Genomic DNA, 9,502 nt, shown 5'->3' with positions numbered 1-9,502 from the left:
TGTTCTTTCTGAGGAACTTACCCTGTAAATTCCTACAGATATCACCTTCTTTTACATTGGCTTCATTTTTCGTCAATCAATTTTTTCATTTTGTCGATTAAAATGTTATGCGCTGAGAAGAGGGGGATATAATACTAACATTAATGATAGGTGCACCATTTCTAGTTCTTTGGCACTGCATCATATGCCCATATTTTCAGCATACAACTTTTTGATCGAGTAGGGGCTCCTAATAATCGTAAGGATTCTCTTTGGATAGTTTTGGAACATTTGTATTGGACCATAGTTCTATGAGATAAATTAAGGTAGAACAAGTCAACCACTAACATTAAAATTAAAACACCAAAAGTAGATGACGAAACAATGCCAACACTCTAATTAGCAACCCAATAAAATAAAAATTAAAACACCAAAAATAGATGACGAAGCAATGTCAACACTCTAATTAGCTTCAGTCTCATGCACCCAACAAAATAGAAATGAAAAATATGTATCTCAGAAAGAAATTACTACTTAAAAAGAGAAAGTACAAGAACCTTCAATTAAGTGTATTTTGACTCATTTTAGAAATCTAATAAGGCACATGCTTCAAGAAAATAGGAAAGCCTGAAGTGAATTATACATAATGAAAAAGGAAACATAAATGAACATATAACAAGATAGGTAAGGAAAATATGTTACCAAGAAGCATTAAGGTTGTTCTACAAGATAAATCAAGATGGACAAAGTCAACCCAATTAACATTAAAATTAAACACCAAAAATGGATGAAAATGTAATGCCAACGTTCTAATTAGAAACCCAATAACATTAAAATTAAAACACAAAAAATAGATGATAAAGCAATGCCAACACTCTAATTAGCTTCAATCTCATACTCCCAACAAAATAGAAATGAAAAAGATGTATCTCAAAAAGAAACTACCACTTGAAAAGAGAAAGCACAAGAACTTTCAATTAAGTGTTCTTCCTCGTCTTAGAAATCTAATAAAACCCATGTTCCAAGAAAATAGAGAATCTTGAAGTGAATTACACATAATGAAAAAAGAAACGTAATTGAACATATAACAACAAAAGCAAGGAAGTATGTTACCAAGAAACATTGAGGTTGTTTTACGAGATAAATCAATGTAGAACAAGGAAACCCAATAACATTAAAATTAAAATATCAAAAATAGATGAGAAAGTAATACCAGCACTCTAATTAGCTTCAATCTAATTCACCCAACAAAATAGAAATGAAAAAGATGTATTTCGAAAAGAAACTACCACTTGAAAAGAGCAAGTACAAGAACCTTCAATTAAATGTATTATGCCTCATATTAGAAAGCTAATAAGACCCATGTTACAAGAAAATATGGAAGCTTGAAGTGAATTACACATAATAAAAAAAGAAACATAAATGAACATATAAAAACATAAGCAATGAAAGTATGTTACCAAGAAGAATCAAGGTTGTTCTATAAGATAAATCAAGGAAGAACAAGTCAACCCAACTAACATTAAAATTAAAACACCAAAAAAATGATGAAAAAGAAATCTCCACACTCTAATTAGCAACCCAATAACATTAAAATTAAAACACAAAAAATAGATGATAAAGCAATGCCAACACTCTAATTAGCTTCATTCTCATGAACCAAACAAAATAGAAATAAAAAAGATGCATCTGAAACAGAAACTACTACATGAAAAGAGCAAGTACAAGAACCTTCAATTAAGTGTATTCTTTCTCATCTTAGAAAGATAATAAGAGTCATGTTCCAAAAAAATAAGGAAGCTTGAAGTGAATTACACATAATAAAAAAGAAAACATAAATGAACATATAACAACAAAAGCAAGGAAGTATGTTACCAAGAAGCATCAAGGTTGTTTTACGAGATAAATCAATGTAGAACAAGTCAACCCAATAACATTTAAATTAAAACATAAAAAATGGAAGACAAAGCAATGCCAAAACTCTAATTAGCTTCAATCTCATGCACCTAACAAAATATAAATTAAAAAGATGTATCTCAAAAAGAAACTACTACTTGAAAAGAGAAAGTACAAAAACCTTCTATTAAGTGTATTCGGCCTCATCTTAGAAGGCTAATAAGACCCATGTTCCAAGCAAATAGGGAAGCTTGAAGTGAATTATAGATAATGGAAAGGAAACATAAGTAAACATATAACAACAAAAGAAAGGAAAGTATGTTACTAAGAATCATCAAGGTGGTTCTATGAGATAAATCAATGTAGAACAAGTCAACCCAATAACATTAAAATTAAAACACCAAAAATAGATGATAAAGAAATGCCAACACTCTAATTAGCCTCAATCTCATGAACCCAACAATAGGTGCAACAAATTTTTAATCATGATTTGATAAAAAATTAATTTAAACAAGGTTTAAATACTTGATTTGGATATGCAAGAAATTTATCAGTTTCAATTTCATTTATTCATTTATCAGTTTGAATTTCATTTTTAAATTTCAATTTAATTTAGTGAGATCAATTACGAGTTCGATTCTTGAGACTAATAACCAGGTACCACTTTTGCCCAGGTTCTCTTTTCCTCTAGCTCAACATGGCACTTTACAGTGGTCTATGCAAGTCTTTACTGGGTTTACCTTCGACAGTTACCAGTTGGTGCCTCAACCGAGGGGGGTTTAATGTTTTTCAAACTAAGAAGAAATTTATTACTAAGACTCTTAATACACACCAGCAAGATTACTGATAGTTTATCCATTATAAGTTTTGGAAAAAAATTCAGCGTATTTTTCTTTGGAATCAAATTTCTTGAAATCAATTCACAGTCCTAGCTTTTCAAGTGTATGAATTCATAAAAAAAAACAATTATGGTACATATAGACATGTATGGTACATATTATCTCATACTAAATGTGGACAATCACCATCTAATTAGTGGCATGTTATGGATGAACAATACATATAATGAATATAGTACAATAAACAATTGTTCCATCAGGTTGGTGATGGAAAGACATGTATTACCTACTATTGTTGAACAATATAGTGGGTCTACGGAGGAAAATTCAATGGATTATAATAATTTTCTAGTTATTCAGAATCTTCGACAACAATTTTGGATTATTGACAATGTTTAAATATTCTACCTTTTAGAGTTTTTGATTGGAATTAGGTTAAATAAATTTTGGTTTGTTTGTATTTTTTATTATTTAAAATGTGTTTTTAATATAAAAAGAGAATAACATTCAAGGAATTGGGATTGTGTAGAACTCACAAATAACCCTATTATTCTAACAAATTTTCAAGGTCAAACAATTGGACTTGTTGTGAAGGTAAATCCCCTCTGCGGACAGAGACGATCCCTCTAGCCCAATGAGTGGGTCTAACAAAAACTAAACAAACTAACATGCACTTTCCTAGCTTATGTTTAACAAATTCAGAGAGAAGGAGCAACCTACCTCGCTCTGATACTAATCACTCAATCCTTTTGAAGATGACTTTGACTCTTTCGCTCCACGCCTCGTTCCTTACTTGTTTTCACATCTAAGTACCTACAAGGAAAATCAAATATATATGAAAGATACAAGAGCATATATGACATACATGATCAAACATAAACTACTTAATAGATCAAGGAGTATTAAGCTAAAAGCATAAACATTTACACAATTATGGAAAGTGAACATCATATGTATATATTAACAAGCGAAAAGGGAAGCATACAACCTATGCCTTGATGTTGGAGACCTCCTTTTGGTGGATGTCCAATTCTAAGCAAAGACTCTTCAAGCACTCCTTCTCCAATCTAGAATGGGTAGCATGTAAGCATAATTTGAGTATAGGGATGTAGCAATCAATGACCAACCATTTGGGGATGGAAGGGAGTGAATTTATAGGAAGAGAGAGGGAGATAGAGATCCAAAAAATAGAGAGGAAGGTACACATATCAAGGGGAAATCCCATGATGATAAGATAAAGGTCCAAATGGGAGAACTCAACCATATAAAAAAAACCAATATCCATCTCGTTGTTCTCAAAGGTTCTAGTGCATGAAGCTTCTCCTCCAGTTTGAGAAAACCTGCCAGAAGAGGTTCAACGTGGGTTTTCATATCAAAACCCATGCTGGAAAAACTAAGGTAAAGCAGAGCAACCTCCCATCAGCACGGGCAGACAATGGACCAAAACGCACTGGCCCTAAAAATTAGGTTTTTAACTAACCTTCTTAACAATTGGCTCAGGGCAGTTTTCCTTCAGTTCTTTAGGGAGGTTTTGGTCTGCATATCATGATGAATATGTTGCATAGTTGTCAATGTTTAGTCACTTCAGGATATGGAACATAAAGTGAACAGGAGGTGTGACAAAATACTGTGTAACAAATGCCCTTTAAGGCATGAAGGCACAACAGGGAGTGAGGGTTGAGATGCTTTACAAGTTAGTGCGAGGAATAGGACAACACCACCACGAGACCTACAAATCAAGCATATACATATACATATAATTTAACATCTCTGATGATCATGCCTAATGATACATGAATATGAATCTAATGATACATGAATCCACGATATGGACACAACCATACGACTAGAAGGGGTCATGTGTATGGATCCTCGGCATGGTCGCAACCATTCGAATAGAAAGGATCATGAATATGGACCCAAGGTATGGTCGCAACCATCCATCCAGGGGAATCATGTGTACATTCATGAATAAATCATAATTCCACGCAACCTAGATTGTATCAAACAAAATTTAGGGTCTTACGCTATTGGGTCAACCCAATCAATGTACAAATTGTAACATGTGAATAGATGTGTCAAAGTCGAACATGATAGAAAACCACCTGATTATTGGTCAATGATGTAAACTGTTAAAAGGCATGAGTGAAACCAACAATCATGACAATGGCTCGCAAGGTACAATAAGAGCAATCCATGAATGTGAATAGTGAGGTTGAAGTCGAACACCCATGGAATCATCTGATCGAAAGTAAATGATGTAAGCCCATCGTCGAATGCGAAGAAATTGCCATTGAGGCATGCAAGCTCTAAGGTATTGGAAGGGAGTTTCTAGATCATTTTCCCGAATAATGAGTTGAAGTCGACATGAATTGATTCGTCGAAGAGGGCCATAATGAGTCCCACATCATCAAAACGAAATAAAAGGATGTAGTAGAGTAGATAAGTGTGATCCAGCACTGTAGCAGAAAGTAAGACAATGTATGAGTGGTAAGGAACTACAAATAAGACTTTTCTTCAACATATTGACGACACGAATTTGGAGTTTGGAAACATTTGAATCAACACAGGATCAATGGTCATGATGACGAGATGGTATAATCATATGAGAGGAAAAACATATTTCCCAAACCTAGGAAGGCAAGTGACCAAGTAAGGATATCCCAAACCTAACATGAGTAATAAATGAGTGTCATGTTCAAGAGATACATGTTTCCTTTAAAAAATACAAGAGATGATCGCTTTCACTTTTCCCTCACCATTTTTGGTAAGTACCCCATATATATTTTTTATCACAAGCTTGAAGGGGATAGCATATGCTTTTCATATAAAGTTCATCCTCTATATGCAACCATCCTAGTAATTTTTACGAGCCCTAGAAAGGAGAAACTTAGTCTCATCATGGTGACAATTACCACGTCATTTATGTTTTATGAGTTCGACAAAGGTGAAACTTGACATCTTTCTCATGTTTAGAGAATTTGAAAAATAATAGGAAAAAAAAAACTCTAAACGTCCCTTTTCGTAAATCGTCTCTTGAATCTAAAAAGGTAGAAAACAATATCTAAGAGAACCTCTTATCTATGTTCGACTAAGGTATTCTTTTTTCATACAATAGTCTACCCTAGTCCGGAAAAGGGTTAAACTTACACTGAGTAGACATCATTTCATTTACTTTAACGAGTTTGAAACGACAAGCACTCAACAATCTTTTCATTTTTCAAGAGTCAGAAAAGAGATTAAAGATGACTCCAGGGGGTCACTTTTTTGTTTATTTTTTACGAGTCTAAAAAAGTGATAAAATAAAACTCGTTGAATCAGTCAAGATAAATCACTGTCACGAAGAATATATGACCTTTCACTGCACAAGGAAATGCACATTATCAATCTCAAGGAAAAATATTAAAAAATGAGTGAAATATGTCCTAATTTAGTAAAAATATTATTTTAAACTTATAAATAGGGAAAAAAGTAAGTCATTTTTACCATTTTACCAATTTACAATTGTGAGAGCATTTTTACCTCATTTTACCTCTATTTTCTAGCAAGGAGTACGATCAATCCCAGACACCATTTGCTGAGTCGCTTGTTGCAGGTAAGAGATCTATCCCTACCCTTCATTTTGGTACTCATTTCATGCACTTTCATCCAGAGGATAGGCTACAAGTAGGACTTACAAAAAATTTATATCGTGGGTGACCAACGCGGGTTTGACCCATCAGACTCGCACTACTCACCTTGTGGCCAATTAGGCCCTCTCACTGGCAGCGTGAGAAAATTCATAAACAGTCACGCTTGTGCGGAGGTAAATTTTTTTAAGTGAAATCCTCCATGTAAAAAAAATTATATTGGATTTTATCTCTATGGAAACTCATGAAATGTTTTTTATTGATTTTCCACAGGGTAATTAGTCCAAAACGGTGATTGAATGGAAAGAAAGGGGACATGAAGCTGAAGACCATTAGGTTATGTAGGATTAAGATTGTGTTGATGCCCTATGAGCATGTGGATTGCTCAAGTTCTTCATGATTCCTGGGATCAGATCACAGCCTGAGTTATTGCAGCACTTGATCAATTAGTGGGATATAGATCGCAAATTATTCATGTTAAGTGATCAAGAGCTCGAAATAGAGGTTGCTGACATTTATTTCATTACTGAGTTGTCTTGAAAGGGCCAACGTGTACAGTTGTCTAGATCACACACTAGAGGAGAGAGAACGGATATGCTCATTGCGAGGCATTTTCTAGGGATCAAGAAGACCCAAAGTGGGAAAATGACAAATAAGAAGAAGAAAAATAAGCAAGGGGGCAACCAAGATGCCATTTCTACAGATGCAACTGATGTAGAAACATCTTCCAACCAGCCCCGGAAAGTAAAATTATGTTGCATGTTATGTAAGGGTGACCACCTTCTTCGGAATTGTACTGTTATTCCCAAGGTCTTAGAAGTGTGGTCCATAGGTTCACATCGAACTTTTTCATCAACCTCTAGGGTTCATGCTGGTGAAAAAACTTCAACTAGTGATAATAAGGTCCATGGGAAAAAGGGAAAATTCAAATTTCCTATAAATTGTGTGAAGGTAATCATCCCATTCACGTTTGTCCTCTTCTGGATGAGGCTTTCAAAGAGTTGGAAAACCTTACAGCTTCCTAGCCTCGTCTTCCGGTTGGTTATCGAAAGCTTTCCCTTGATCCTCTGTTAGTTAATCTAGTGATTCATTAGAATCCATCTTTGGTCAACCCCGTTCTCTCTGAAATTTAGTTTCGTGAGTCCATTCTCGACCAACCATTGGTTGAGAAAATGGTAGAATTAACTCCACCTTTAGTTAACCATATCTTTTCGGTAGAGATTGAACCTTGTACTGCTCAGGTTCTTCTGGTTTCTTCAGTTTTGAATGAGCTAGAGGGAAATCCTCCCATTCCCAAGGTGCATGAGAAATATTCTCATGTTCCCATAGCGTAAGCGGTAGCTCTCACGTTCCTATGACACCCCCTCTTAGTAGTTTAGTCGCTTCTTTTAATTGAAGTTGACTCATAGGATATCGTCTTTTGTCTTATGTGCCTTTCCATATTACAGTATATGCTTAAAATATGGTCGTACCTACCACACTCATAAATGAGGGTGCATCTGTTAGCATTATGTCTTCAACTGCTTGGCAAGCTTTAGGTTCTCCTCAGCTTGTCCCCATCCCCCATAATTTGTTAGCTTTTACCAGGGGAACCTGTCAACCATTAGGCATCCTTCCTATGTTACCTATTACTTTGGGAGGAAAGAATAACTATATAGACGTGATGGTTGTCCAAGGCCCTTTATATTTTAATATACTCCTTGGTCGTGACTATGTTTATACCATTGGAGATCTTGTTTCTTCCCTCTTTCGAGTGATGTGTTTCTCGCATGAAGGAAGCATTGTGATCATTGCTCAAATTACATTCATTGGCCTTTAATAAAATCCCAAGCAACCATCATCCCTAGATGGTTCTTATGTCCAAGTGGTATCACCCACACCACAGGTTAATTACGTGACTATCTGTTCCATGCCCACATCTACTGATGATCTAGTACGTGATGTAATACGCTATGTACTGGGGGCATTGGAGTCCGATTTTTCCATTGGATCCCTAGACATGTATTACTTCCAAAGTTTTTTTCTCCCATCTGATAAGAAACTCTTAGAAGTCATGGCCTCTTTTGGTTTGTGATCAAAGGTGTTGGAGCAGAGTTCTTTGTCTCCTGTCATGCTCATTAAAAAATGAAACAAGACGGATGAGGATAATTATTTTACCATGTCAACCTCATTAAAAAATGAAATAGGTTATGAGCATGGTTCCTTTACTTGTGTCAAGCCCGGCAAAAAATGAAACAAGGTGTCATGAGCATGGTTCTTTTCCCATGTCAAGCTCGTTAAAAAATGAAACAAATCCCTTCCAATTCAAGTTTTTGATTAGATCTTGTAAAATCCCCAGTTGTGTCATCATTTTGTTGTGAAGGAAAACCCCCTCTGCAGACATCGATGATCCCTCTAGCCCAATGAGTGGGTCTAGAAACAAACTAAACAAACTAACATACACTTTCCTAGCTTATGTTTAACAAATGCAGAGAGAAGGAGAAACCTACCTCGCTCTGATGCTAATCGCTCAATCCTTTTGAAGATGACTTTGATTCTTTCGTTCCAGGCCTCGCTCCTTACTTGTTTTCATGTCTAAGTACCTGCAAGGAAGATAAAAGAGCTATGCAAGATACAAGAGCATATATGGCATACATCAAACATAAACTACTTAATAGATCAAGGAGTATTAAGCTAAAAGCATAAACATTTACACAATTATGGAAAGTGAACATCAGATGTATATATTAATAAGCTAAAAGGGAAGCATACAACCTATGCCTTGATGTTGGAGACCTCCTTTTGGTGGATGTCCAAGTCCAAGAAAAGACTCTTCAAGCACTCCTTCTCCAAGCTAGAATGGGTAGCATGTAAGCATAATCTCAGCATAGGGATGCAACAATCAATGACCAACCATTTGGGGATGGAAGGGAGTGAATTTATAGGAAGGGAGAGGGAGTTAGGGATCCACAAAAGAGGGAGGAAGGTCCACATCTCAAGGGGAAAGCCCATGATGATAAGATCAAGAGGTCCAAATGGGAGAGCTCGACCATATCAACAACAACCAATATCCAACTCGTTGTTCTCGAAGGTTCTAGTGCACAAAGCTTCTCCTCCAGTTTGGGAAAACTTGCCAGAAGAGGTTTAGCATGGGTTTTCATATCAAAACCTGTGCTAACA

Source organism: Pinus tabuliformis, chromosome 1_1 (genome assembly GCF_031772625.1).
Source record: "Pinus tabuliformis cultivar Carrire ecotype Pingquan chromosome 1_1, CPIR1, whole genome shotgun sequence".
In the NCBI taxonomy this organism is placed as follows: domain Eukaryota; kingdom Viridiplantae; phylum Streptophyta; class Pinopsida; order Pinales; family Pinaceae; genus Pinus; species Pinus tabuliformis.
Note: the sequence above shows the minus strand (reverse complement) of the source record.